Source organism: Brassica napus, chromosome C4 (genome assembly GCF_020379485.1).
Source record: "Brassica napus cultivar Da-Ae chromosome C4, Da-Ae, whole genome shotgun sequence".
Classification (NCBI taxonomy): domain Eukaryota; kingdom Viridiplantae; phylum Streptophyta; class Magnoliopsida; order Brassicales; family Brassicaceae; genus Brassica; species Brassica napus.
Window position 1 is genome coordinate 21,476,814 of NC_063447.1, and position 14,233 is coordinate 21,491,046.

At 37.7% G+C, this 14,233-nt stretch overlaps 1 long non-coding RNA gene across 3 annotated transcripts; it reads right to left on the reverse strand.

Moving 5' to 3' along the window:
* Positions 1-3,465: 3,465 nt before the first annotated feature.
* LOC106391201 lies at positions 3,466-5,700 on the reverse strand. 3 transcript variants are annotated; one of them, XR_007322948.1, is made up of 5 exons: positions 5,463-5,700; positions 4,978-5,333; positions 4,619-4,830; positions 4,071-4,302; positions 3,466-3,943 (listed from the first exon to the last, which is right to left on the reverse strand). It is a non-coding gene; the product is annotated as an uncharacterized LOC106391201 (long non-coding RNA). The 3 variants fall into 3 exon arrangements; XR_007322947.1 differs by lacking the exon at positions 5,463-5,700 and having other exon boundaries at positions 4,071-4,363; positions 4,978-5,438; XR_001278467.3 differs by lacking the exon at positions 5,463-5,700 and having other exon boundaries at positions 4,978-5,420.
* Positions 5,701-14,233: the final 8,533 nt, after the last annotated feature.

The window sequence follows — 14,233 nt, forward strand, 5'->3', positions numbered from 1 at the left end:
CCACCCTCCACGGCCATGGCCGTGTGGTCTATCATTCTGGACGTAGTTACCTTTTTTTTTCTTCTGCGGCCTTATTGGTATCAGGTAATGGGGTTAATCCAGGAGGTCTCAATTCATTGTTTCTCATCAGTAATCCATTATTTTGCCCAACTAGCAATAGACTCATCCACGGACTTATAGTCCTGGATTCTGGGATTCCTCCAATCAAATAGGGCATTTGGTAATAACACCATTTTTTGGTGATCATATCTCGATTTTTTAACTCTATCCAAAGGTCTAGAGGATTCTGTATAGTCAAATACTGATCTTTGAGACTCTTAATAAGATGATGGCTAATAATTAATATTGCCTTGTATCAATCTTTCTCATTTGGCATTATCGCCTTTTGTGATTCATTCACCAAGTCCTTTGACTTTAGGATAAACTCAGTATCTAGTGCCCATCTCAAATAATTATCTCCTGAGAGATTTAGGGCAGCAAAATCCAATTTGATTTTCGATATCTCAATTCATATATCAATCAATTTTAGATCTCATAAAATATTTAACATACAGCCATAAACAAGACATGCTATCAAGTCAATACATTTCTAATAAGCAAACAAGCCACACAGCCAAAGGTGATATAATGCAATAAGGCCACACGGCCAAAGTGATATATGATGCATAATAAGTCACACAGATTTATCAAGCAAGGGTATCGACCAAACAAGCAATTTCTATATGTTTTCATGCGGCCATATGGTTATAATGCAAACCTAGCATACTGATTCTATATGTACAGGAGTGGAATTATGGAACCTCAATTTAAAACAATCAGATCATGCAAAGGTGATAATAATCAGATCATGCGCATAACATAAACATGTTGGTCTGGATGATATATGATGCAAACTGGCCACACGGCCAAGTAGATATGATGCACTCATTCTTAGCAATCGGATTCTATATGTGCAAGGGTAATATTAAAACATTCAATCAAGATTTAACAATTAATCAATCAGTTTCAGGTATGAGATTTAACAAGACTAACAATCAGATTCAATTAGGTTTTATCAAGACTAGCAATTGGATCAATAATCAAATGAATTCAAGCATTACACAATTTAGGGTTTCGATCAAAAAATAGGGTTTCAATCATGAAAAACCAAAACAATCAGTTTCAAGGCTGATTTTACCAATACTATAATATAGATTTCAAGCATGAATTTCAATGAATCAGTTTCAAGGCTGATTTTAGCAATACTAGAATATAGATTTCAAGCATGAATTTCAATGAATCAGTTTCAAGACTGATTGGTATTTAGCATAAACCATGTGTAAATAATTTATCTAGTATCCGAATTTCTCAAACCTCAAAAACATATAATCAGATCAATTAATTTAATCGAACTTAGCATACAATCTTAAACCTCAAGACATTAGATTTTATCATGAATCTATCAACCTAGCATACGGATTCTCAATTCTCAAAGACATCCAAATCAGATCAATATAACCTATCATACGGATTATTTAGGGTTTCTATTTAAAACATATCAGATTACAAAACTATCAATCCTAGCAGATGATATTAAACCTCAAGAATCATGCAATCAGATCATTCAGATTTTAAACAAGTAAACCTCAATCAATCTATCAACCTATCGGATTATATAAGCAAAGCAAGCTAGCAACCTATCGGATTCAATCAATGTTTTAACAGGCTGGTCGGTTTAAACAATTTTAAATCAGATGAACAATTAACCAAGCAGGATGAGAAAATAAATCTATCAATTTAACGGTCAAACAATTCTAGCAACATAGCATCAGATTCAATCAGATTTAAAACCTCAATGATCAAAACCGAAAACAGTTTTGATTTCAAAATATTCGATTAGGGTTTTAATATGTGATTTGATAATTATAGTATAATTAATTCTGATACTTATAATTAATTATAGATATAGGGTTAGGGTTTATCGGATTTTAACTTGTAAAAATCGATTTGGGGTTTTAATCATGTAGGAACATGATTTAGGGTTTGGGGTATCGAACTTTTAGAGCTTCGATTTACTCAATTAGGATTTTTGATCTATTACCCAATGGTTTTGATTCATAAAGATTAGGGTTTCATTCTTTATCAATAAATTCATGTTCGATTATGGGTTCTTAGGTTTTGAATTACCTTTTAACCTTAGATGATTGTTGAATCGGACCACCAAAGGAGTTGAGCCGCGAGCTGGACACGAACGGGATGCGAGCTCGAATGGATCGAGTCACTTCTATCGGGTTGCGGACGTCCTTTGTTGCTTGATCGGGAACGCCTTGATCATCGGACGCGAGTTGTCTGATGATGTCGCGAACGAGGAAGAGGTCGCGTGCTGGAGCTGCTCTCGGGTCGCAAACGTCTGAGCTAGGATCAGGAACGCCTTGGCTGAAGCTGATCGGGGATGCGAGCTGGAACAAATGCGGGAACAAGAGACGCGATCGGGTTTTAGGGTTCGTCGGATCGCCGGCTAGGGTTAGGGTTTTAGGGTTTTTTGATTTGAGTATTAGCTTAGAGATTTATAGTTTCGTGCTGATAACGTGTTATAAAAGTAATGGAAAAGTCAATCTTTATTCATAACATAGAGGTTCCTTATATATGAGATTACACCATCATAGATAAATGAAAAGATTACAAATCATAATCTCTTGGTTATGAGCCATCCACAATCTGGTTCATAACAACATACAAGTTTTATCGCTTGATTTTATTTTTATATAGAGGATATCTTAAATATTATTATCAAATTAATATCTTTGATGTTTAACTATTATGTTTCTGTGGAAGTTGGTCCAGTGGTTTGACCAAGGGTTCATTAATGCTTCTACACCAAGAGGTCTGGGTTTCAATTCCCGGAGAAGGTGGAATTATGCGAATTAAAGAAGAAAAGGTTTACAAGAGATCTGCAGCATGGCGCAAGGAGTACCATCAAGTATGAATCCCATATGGAAGCTCAGGTGATGCAGTCAGGCGTGAATTCTCATACGACAGATAGAATTGTCGGCTGTAGAATCGTCTGTAATATTTCTCATAGTTGTAATAGCATAATTATCCAGAGTTAAAAAAAAAACTATTATGTTTCTTATCCTGATATGTTAACTACCATTTGATGAAGCTTTTTCCTCAAACCTTTCTAAATCTTCATATTCGTGTTATACAATGCCCATTTAAAATAAATCAGACTTTTTGGATCAGGCCTGCTCAAAGTTTACCATCTCTATTTAAATTATATAGCGGTCAATATTGTTCTTATTGCAGTAAGCACTGAGTCCTTGTTGCAATGAAGCTTAAAACTTTTTGTTTATTTTGTTTATGCAACTATTATACAACTTTTTGTAATCTAATTAGAGCTACACGTGCGACAGTTTTGGACAAGAACCTTGAGAAATTAGGTGTGGAGAAACTTAGTAAAGATGATGTTTAGAGTATGCAATGAAATGTCTTAGAAGCCAATTATTTGGAACTGGAGTCATTACATGCGAATATACGTACAAACACATCTTAAAAAATGAATAATATCTTGATCGATCCATTACATGTTCCTTCTTTTACACGCATTAACTTTTGTTGTTGTCTGCCCTGTGACCTGGAAAACTCTTATTTGCTATGGAAAAGAAAATCGCAATGTATATCTACCAAAGTAACCAATCATATCACTGCAACTCATCTGAAAGTCTCATAACTCATTAGTAATAAGTACCTGATGCATATCGTTCACCACTGTTGTTGACATTATTATCGTGAAAACATAGATAATGATGCAGACAGATGAAAAAAGCCGGAGATGAAACACTAACCTCTGCATTATCATTATACTCTAGCTTTCCCTGCTGTTTTGAGGCCATCGATATTGAGCAACAGCCTCATAAGAAGATATGTAGTCATGTTAGACTCCTCCACAGCTACTTTTATCCCTCTGTTTAGAGAAACTTAGAAAGCATGAACCTTCTTTTGCAAAAGAAAATCAACATAAACACAACCCTTCATTCCCCTCTTTGCACTAAAAAAACCAAAAAAAAAAATTGCAGCTCTTGTAAACTCACCCTGTCTGAGAGCCTATCAACCTCCACTGCGCCATTGAACTGCAACAATTGCCTTTCCTATCTCCCGTCACACTCTCCGTCACTTGTTCCATCAGCTCGAGACCGCTAGTTCCGTCTCTCTCCGCTACTTTTTCCGTCGCTCTCCGCCGCTTGCTCCATCTCCCTCCATCTCGCTCTAATGACACGCCATGCACGTACTCAATTAAACGTTGAGTTACCGAAGGACCTCACACTGAAAACAGTAATACAATAATGTTTGCTTTATATTTGAAGCTCAAAAGAGAATTGGCCACCTGTGAGAAAAATATCAAAGAAAAACAATTGCAAGATCTGAGAAAAGGGTTTACTATGATTTTGTTTTAAGAACGATCTGTATTATGGATTTAGTAATATAGAAAACTTTGCAAAATGTCTCAGTAAAAAATGTTTAGCAAAAACTTTTTTTTAAAAAAACTTTGTAATATGGATTCACGTGGCGAAAATGTTTAAAGAATTTAAACGGTGAAATAACTCTGTTTAGGAACAAAAAGCAGAGTTAAATAAGAGACCTGTGAATCCAGTAAGAGCATATCCACTCCCATGAGCTCTTCAAATTCGGTTGAATCACTAAACCGAAACAGCCGAGGTGAGTCAAAGAGCCTGTAATTCTGATTGCAGCCAGTCACATCAAAACCGCCTAAGGAGTACATTGAGCCCACCTTAAAAAGATGCCGGTAAGTGTGAGACGGTGGACGTTGACGGTGGCTGGTGTGAAGGTTGCCTGAAAACATGTAAAAACGAAAGCATATTAACAAACGAATTCAACAACATCTACCAGATATATTGTTGAAAACATAAGCTTGATAACTCCGGGTATAAACGATGATGTGTCCAAAACCAAGATAATGAGTTTAGAGAACAGAACAACCTGAGCGTCAAGGATGAACATATTTAGGCCCATCATCTCCCACGTCTTTTCACGTTTCTTGCTTCCCCAAACCTCAGAATGGAAGAACGCGGGCGGGCCTTCAAATCAGCGAGCATGATAGATGACTGAGCCATGGAATCAAAGAAGAGAAGTTTCTATTGACTGAGGCATGGTGAAGTCTTCTCTTTTTATAGGTGAAGATCCACTACCCTTCAAAATCAGAATTCGCATTCAGTGTAGATCATGGGTGATATATTAATGGAAGGTTTAAAGAGGATTATTCGGCAACTGGTTTCCTCTGGTACTGTGAGGAAGAAGATGAAAGACAGCGAGCTAAACCCTAATCGCCATGAGCTCTGGAGAGCCAAAGAAGAACACTAAATGAAAACGCAAAGTCTCATCTACACGGAGATGATAAACGGGCTGGACACTAAGGAGTTAAAACGAAGCCCGGATGTACTAAAGCCCAAACGAAATGTACTCACGTTTTAATAAAACACAACGGATTGAATGAGATGCCACGTGTCGCGACGAGAAGAATCTATTTTCTGACGTAGCAGAAGGAGAAAAGAGTTAAAATGTTCTTTATAGTAATAGATTTGTTTGGCGATAGAGATAAGTGAGAGATATAAGATGGGACCACTTTCTCTTTTATTATACGTGGTTGTGTGTTTGTGTTGTACAAGAGAGAGTGAAAAACAAATGTCTTTATTCATTTCAGATTATCTATAACAAAGTGTCATCACTCCTATTTATAGTTGATACAAGTCGGTGATTTTACGAACATTAAAGGTAAGATAAAAACTATTAGAATGACATCTGGATAATACTAATACATAACCTCCAAGAATGAGACAAGTGTCCAAGATGGATAATCATCTTGTTTTGATCTTTATCTTCTAACACTCCCCCCTTGATTATCTATCTTGCATTACGTAGTGCCTCGTTAAAAACCTAATCATGGAAAAACCCATTGGGACAAAAACCATGACAAGGGAAAAAAGTACACTACCGTAATCTTCCCCTGAGAATAGCGGATCTAGCTTTCTCGTCACGGGTCACGCAAATGCCGCATTCCGATACCATAGACGTGTTTTCGGAATGTTGTAGTGGGAAGGGCCTTTGTGAACAAGTCAGCCAGATTGTCGCATGACCGTATATATTCGATGCCAACATCTTTATTTTTCTCGAGTTCCCGTATGTACGAGAAAAATCTTGGAGGGATGTGCTTTGTTCTGTCACTCTTAATGTAGCTTTCTTTGAGTTGAGCGACACACGCCAAACTGTCTTCGAATATTTTCGTCAGCTCTTTCTCCTTGATTATACCACTTGCTTCTTGTATGTGTTGACTCATTGACCTAAGCCACACACATTCTCGACATTCTTCATGAAGCGCAATTGTTTCTGCATGATTCCACGAAGTTGCAACCAAAGTTTATTTCTGGGACCGCCAAGAGATCGCGGTTTCACCAATTGTAAAACATAGCCGGTTTGCGATCGAGCCTTATGAGGATCTGATAAGTATCATCCATCTGCAAACCCAACCATACCAAACTTGGGTTTTCTAGAATAAATCTACCATAATTTAAAACATACTTTGGAGAGAACGGATATATTCTCTACGCCGTTCTAATTTCCATGAATATGAAATGAGTTGTATCTTGCAAAGACATTAGTGTCTAAAAGTATATATAATCAAATACAACTCGCAAGACATATAAGCTCACATATGCTTTATTACCATTAGCATCTCCAAAGTACTTATAAGATTTTACCAGGATCTTTTAAAACATCTCTTTCAACATCGAGAGATCTATTTACCATTGGAGTACTCAAAGGAGTCGCTTTATCCATTAAAAGCATTTCAATAACCTTTTCGTATAGTTTGATTGATGCACAAGTATTCTTTCTTGGAGATGCTCAATCTGGAGCCCAAGACAAAACTTTGTCTTGCCGAGATCTTTCATTTCAAACTCTTATTTCATATGAGTTTGAGCATCATCAACCTATTTTTGAGTTCTAATTATGGTCAGGTCATCTACATATACATCAATGATCACAGAGCCAGATGACGATTTCTTTATAAAAACGCATGGACATATCGCATCATTCAAATATATCCTTTACTCAAAAGATATTCACTTAAGCGATTGTACCACATGCGTCCGGATTGCTTTAATCCGTAAAGTGATCGCTGTAACTTGACCGAACAAATCTCCCTGGATTTTTCTTTCAATGCTTCTAGCATTTTCAATTCTTCAGGGAGTCTCATATATATATCATTATCAAACGATCCATACAAATATGCAGTTACAACGTCCATGAGATGCATTTCAAGATTTTTAGACGCCGTTAGGCTCATCAAAAATCTAAACGTAATTGTATCCATTACCGGGGAATATGTTTCCTCAAAATCAATTCCCGGTCTCTGAGAAAAACCTTGGGCAACTAATCAGGCTTTATATCGTGTTACGTTTCTCACGAATACCCACTTATACCCCACTGGATTTACCGTCTCAGGCGTTATGACTATAAGTCCAAAACCATTCCAAAATGGACATTGGATCGGGATCATCATCTTTATGATCGATCTCTTTGGACACATAAAAGGAGAACATTCCATCAACATCTTTTATCATATTTCTGATCCATAACTTTTCATCTCAATCGGAGTTGATGGAAATCTCATACTTTTCTGTTTCCTTCTCGTCATCTGGATCCCTATCTTTAATTGGTTCTTCTTGAACCTTTTCATTTATTTCTTCTTTCAGACTTTTTCTTAATATCAGGTTATTTCGAACCTTTCCACTTATGCCTTCTTTCAGACATTTTTCAGTATCAGGTTCTTCTGGAACCTTTCAATTTTGCTCAACCAATTTCTTTTTCTATCGGGGATTTTTATCTTTAAAACCCGCTAGTCTCCCCCCCCTCTTTAACTGAACCCTAGGTTCATTAATTTTGCTTCCATCAGTTTGTTCTTCAGGAACAACAACTCTTGATGGAACATTTTCAGCGGGTATACATGATTTCGTCACTCTTCTTATCTGTGAACGCATCTGATAACTGTTTTGCCAAATTATGCAAATGCACAATTTTCTGAATTTTCAGCTCTCTTTGATTCGTACTGGGATCAAGGTGTAACAACGACGGTGAACACCAAGTAATCTCTTTAGGAATTTTTCTAATTCCTCCCCCTAACACTGGAAATTCATCCTCATGGCAATCAGCAAACTGTACCATAAACATATCACCAGTTACCAGTTCAAGATACCTTATATACGGCTTGTTCTAACTCTTTCAGAGTTTTATACATTCCTGAGAGCATCTTTAACTCTCCAGGGACTACTAAATATCAAGATGCAACTCAAGTCGTTTATGTCCTCCCAGACATTTCAATATACTGCATCTATTATAAATTTTCTCCAGTGACCTTGGAACAAGCCGTTTTTCATACCTCAAGGTCATCTTTCATTTCATTCTTTGGAGAAATATATACCTTAGACTTTTGGCCCAAAAATCTCTCGTTCTTCTAACGAGCTTTATATCGAATTGATGGCCAATCAATTCACTTTACCCTCATACATAGAGGTAGATTCATAATCCTCATTTATATAGCGCTTTTCATTATTGTCGACAATCGATTTTTTCTTTTGTTCCATCTTTTTACCCGTACTGATATGGTTAATCGAGATCTCTTTATCATCATTAATGATTTACCCAGGTACCTGACTATTATATTAACCATATCAACAGTCTCATCATGAGATTCATCCTCTATTTATATTTTTGCTCATTTTCGAGGACTCTTTGGAACCAAAATGATCTATCATATCTCTAGCGAGCCATAGACTCATATATTGTCCTTTTAGTACACTATTTTCTTATTGGAGCATTTTCAGATGGAATATGAGATTTCATTATTTCATCAAAATGTCTGGCATGCATTTTGTAAATGGATTATTCTACTTTTCATTGTAATCCCTTTCACATATCTCATTCCATCAGCTTATCATATGCTTCCAGCAAATTTGCGAACATATTTCTAATTATCCATATACTTATCCCTATGGATTGTATATGTCTTTATTACATGCATAACTGCATGTTTACACCCGATCATGGGGATCATCTTACTTGAATTTACTTTATCAAGTTCTTTTTCAAGTGCGAACATAATTTCTCAATGTTCCACTCACTAGGATTCTTTAATTCTTCCCCTCGAGATGATGACACTCCATGTCTAAAATCTCGTACTGAATCCCACTCTAGAACCAATAACATATTCAGTTTTCCTATTTTGGGATGAATTATGTTTCAAATCCTTTAGAGTGAGATCTTAATTTGGGGTTTGCTTAAAGAAATCACATATAGTGAACTTATTTGATGATTCATCACCCATGATGGTTTCCTTTATTTTCTCTAAGAGATGCTATATAAAAAACTTCTAGTTTTTCAACATTTCACATAATGTTGATAACATTATTGGAGATGGCTATATATCAGTAAACTTCAGGCTTACCACCATTTGTATTTTTGCCATCTTTTTCTTATGCAAGTCTTTTCATCATAAGCTCTTCTAGAGCCAATAGTAATTTTTATATTACTAGATACTATACTTATTTATTTTCAGAGAGGAGAAATATTTGTTACCTTTAGTAGTTATGCATGATGACTCAATATCTGCCAAGTATACCTATCTTCAACCTGAATCTCAAAATCTTATTCAGGAAGATAATTCTCATATCACATCGATATTTTATTTTAATTTTCTGGACCAACCAGAAAATCAAGATGAGTATTCAAGCCATGAAAAGATGGTCCGGGTTCATAAGAGATGAAGTTTATTTCACTTCATTTCTCTTTTTATTGTTGATTCTCGATATAGATCGGCTAAATATTTGGCGTACGACAACTACGTACCCAATTTTCTTTCTGGCCGTATCTATAGCAAACCTTTTCTGTTTGTCTTTTATCACCTGACCACTTTCACTTTTCGTGGAAGTTCTAATTATTTCACATGGACGGAATCTTCTTCCTCGTCCTCTTCCACAACCACGATAGCGGTTTCTACCGCATCCACACCCTCGTCCTTTTCTAGTAGGACATACATGATGGTTTAGTATCATGGGTTTCTTTTCTTTTCAATACTCAGGGAAGATTTACATCAACTCCAACAAATTGGCAAATCATTTCTTTCAAAGATTTAATTACTCAAAGATCTTCTAGATCTTTTCTCATGATACACCTCATCTTATAAACCATCATTAAAGTGGTGTAAATTATTATGGCTTTATCTTTTTCTTATCCGATATAGTTTATATCGATGATTTCAAAAAGTTCATTATTTTTCAGGTGCATCTTTGCACCCACTGTCCAGATCATTTAAAAGGACATTTACTTTGACTTCGTCAAATTTGACATGATAACCGTACTTATAAAACAATAATTTAAAATATAAAGACTAAAATTTAAATGCATAATTTAAAAGCATAAATTAACTGCAGAATTTTAAAGAACATAAATAAAATTGGAAGCTTAGCCTTCCACATGATCCGAGGAGTCATAGACTACCATATTTATAATTATTTTTTCAAAGTCGGAGGAGACATGGTCTACCATTTTGACTTTTACTTATTTCAAGGTCCGAGGAGACTTAGTTTACCATTTTTGACCTTTTCTTTTTATTTACGGAGACAAAGCCTACCACGTGTTTCTCTGATCGTGAAGGCATAGCCTATCTTAACAATCTAATGAACTCCTAGGATGCGTCTCTGGATGGCTTTGGATAGATCCTTGCATAAACGAATCAAAGACTCAAGTTTATCAAGGTTTGTTGATCGATTGGTGACACAAGAGGCTGCGGAAAGGCTCCTAGATACTCCTAGGCAATAGATCGGATATGACACTCCAAACTAAGGCCCTTGACACTGGATATTACACACCAGCAGACTGGATATTACACACCAGACGCTTCAACAACTCGCCAAGCAAGAGAGAAGACAAAAGAGGTTTAAAACAAAAGACAGCTTAGAATAAGGGTTTTCGAAACAATTAAGTAGAGAGATCCTTGTACATGCACAAGGTCTCGAAAACATAAATAAATATAAAGAGAAAGGCTCCACACGGTTTTGAAATAAAGACATAACACATAGACTTAAAAAACATAACATAAGATAGATGATGAAGTCGGTCCAAGTTGCCTAGGCCGAGATGCATCCAAGATTCATCATCTATGAGATGTGAAAGTGAACTTGTGGCCTCATTAAAAACCTTGATTGGAAAACCCACTGGGACAAAACCAATCAAGGGAAAAAGAGTACACACAAGTCACTTGCCTAGATGATGATCAGCTTGATGGTGAAGTAGCTTGAATGGTGATAAGTGTGTCTTGGTTGATCAAGCTTCTACCAAGACATTATTCTTGATTCCAAGCCTTCATAAGCAATCCTCCAATGGTCTCATTAAGTCTCTTGGTTCTGGAACGAGTCATAGGCCCAACTGGGATGGCTAAGGCATCCTCATCAGCTGGATTGTCTTTGATCTCCCTGTCTTCATCAGATGGCTGAGGTCGACCTATTTCTTTTTCTGAAGCTGAAGTGATCTTGATGAACCTCCTTAGGAGTTAGAGGCATCAGAACCGTCTTCTTTCCTTTAAACTCAAAGGAATGCTTGTTTGTGTAACCATCATGTATCACACGTTTATCTGACTGCCAAGGCCGTCCAAGAAGTATATGGCTAGCTTCCATTGGTAGGACATCACAAAGAACCTCATCCTCATATCTCCCAATAGCAATAGGCACCAAGACTTGAGTAGATCCCTTCATCTCGCATTTTTCATTAAGCCATTGCAACCGATATGGCCTTGGGTGTTTCTGAACTTTCAATCCTAGCTTCTTCACCATTGTCTAACTAGCAACATTAACACAGCTTCCTCCATTCACAATGAGACTACAGACCTTTCCCTGAACAAGACACCTTGTATAGAACAAATTCTCACGCTGCTCGAGCTCTTCGGTCTTGGATTGTAGATTCAGAAGTCTTCTTGCTACCAACAGCCTCCCTTTTACCGGTTCTTCTTTGTATTCTCCTTCAGACTCCTCATGATCAGTTCCAGATACATAGTCTTCAGATTCATATTCTCCATTCTCAAGAACAATCATGATCCTCTTGTTAGTACACTCATTCGCATAATGCCCTCGCCCATTACACTTGAAACACTTCAAATCTCTAGCTATTGTACTTGTAGCTTCGGTTTTGCCCTTGTCTTTGTTGTAGCTATTAAAAAGTTTGGCTTCCTCTTTCTGATATGGTTTTCTCTCCTTCAGATAACCCGGTTTGTCTTCCTTAGTTCCTTGCTACTTAGTTCCATAACTAGATCGAGAGTGCCCTTTCTTTTGACTTGTTGCTCCACTAAGATAGTTTTGTCTAGCATCTCCTCCATCTCCAAGTAGTGCTGCATCTCCACACTGTCTTGTATCTCACGGTTAAGTCCTCCAAGAAACCGTGCCATAGTAGCTTCTCTATCCTCTGATACGCAAGCTCTCAGCATCAACAACTCCATCTCTTGAAAATACTCTTCTACAGTCTGTGAGCCTTGAGTGAGCTTTCTTAGCTTCTGATGGAGATCTCGGTGGTAATGGCTAGGCACGAACCTCTTGCGCATAAGAGCCTTCATTTCTGCCCAAGTCTCAACAGGATATTCACCACTGCGCCTCTTATTTGTAACTAGCTGATCCCACCAACTCAAAGCATAATCATAGAACTCAGTAGCCGCAACTTGAATCTTCCTAGCTTCTGCGTAGTGCTGACAATTGAAGACTAGATCAATCTTTTTCTCTCATTCTAGATAAGCATCAGGGTCGGCCTTGCCATGGAAAGGAGGTATCTTGATTTTCAATCCAGCAAGCTCATCTCTCTGATACCTACGACCTTCATGATCACGTCTAGTTCTCCTGCTGCTGTGTCTAGAAGCAGAGATGTGTCTTTCTCTATTTCGTTCATAATATAATAGTTATCAGTTTCTTGTGGTCCAGCATGTCGTCCACGCCTATTCCTTCTTGGTTCACGCTGATGATTAGATGATTGGGTTTGTTTCTCTTGTCGCAACAATTGAAGTTTCTCATCCATCATCTTCTCCATAGCTTCTATTACTTGTTTGGTGATGGCTTCTTTCAATTGCTTGTTCCTTCTAACGAAAACCACATCATCCTCTTCGGTGATATCTTGCATATTTCTATTGTTTTATCCATTTATCCATGTGCATTTTGATCATATAGATTAGGATTTAGCCATGTTTAGGTTGCATTTTGCATACATGAGTCCTTATCAGGTATTGGAGTACCACATGGAGTTCTTGGAGGCACTTGGAGGCATTTGGAGCTCAAAAATGAGTGTTTAGAGTGGTCATTGGGCGAGCAAGGCATGGGAGCGACCAGTCTGGAGCGACACCACCAAGTCGCTCTGATCACCCTACTGGAGCGACCTAACCAGAGCGACAGGGAGAAGTCGCTCGCGGTTTCATCACTCGGAGACGCGAGAACGAGCCCGGAGCGACCTCTCGGAGCGACACAGCGAGGTCGCTCCAGCTGAGAGCGACGTTATGGGAGCGACAGGGAGAAGTCGCTCGCGGTTTCATCACCCAGAGACGCGAGAAGGAACCCGGAGCGACCTCTCGCAGCGACACAGCGAGGTCGCTCCCGAAGCCTAGAGCGACTTGTCGGAGCGACGGGCTGAGGTCGCTGCGCGTTTTATTTCTACTCGAACTTGTGATTTCTCAAGGGCCTTTTGGTCATTTCATTATGCACGTTTTTATTTTCTAAACCTATGTTTTAATACTCTAGGAGCCACCAAGAGGGGGATCATCTTTGTTCTTAGAAAAACCACCAAAAAACCTTTGGAAAGTCATCTCTTTGAATCAATTGATCAGTTTATTATTGAGAATTCTGTGTTCTTATCTATTTCCTGTGTTTCTCTACATGATTAATCTGAAATCCAACATGGGTTTAAGAGGAATCATGGAGATTAGTGAGTAATCACCTTTTGAATTCATGGGTTAGGGAGATTGAGGGTGATTAGGTTAGAACTAGGATGTTTTAGTGTAGATCATTCATATTTCCTTGCTAGTAGAGTGAGCATAAAGCATCTTCTGAGTTGGCCACTGAGTAGTTGAACCTTAGGCATTTCCCCCCCGAAAGGTGTTCGAGGAAATGCCCGAGACAACTCTTCTTAGCTTTTAGCATACTTTGCCAAAGACATT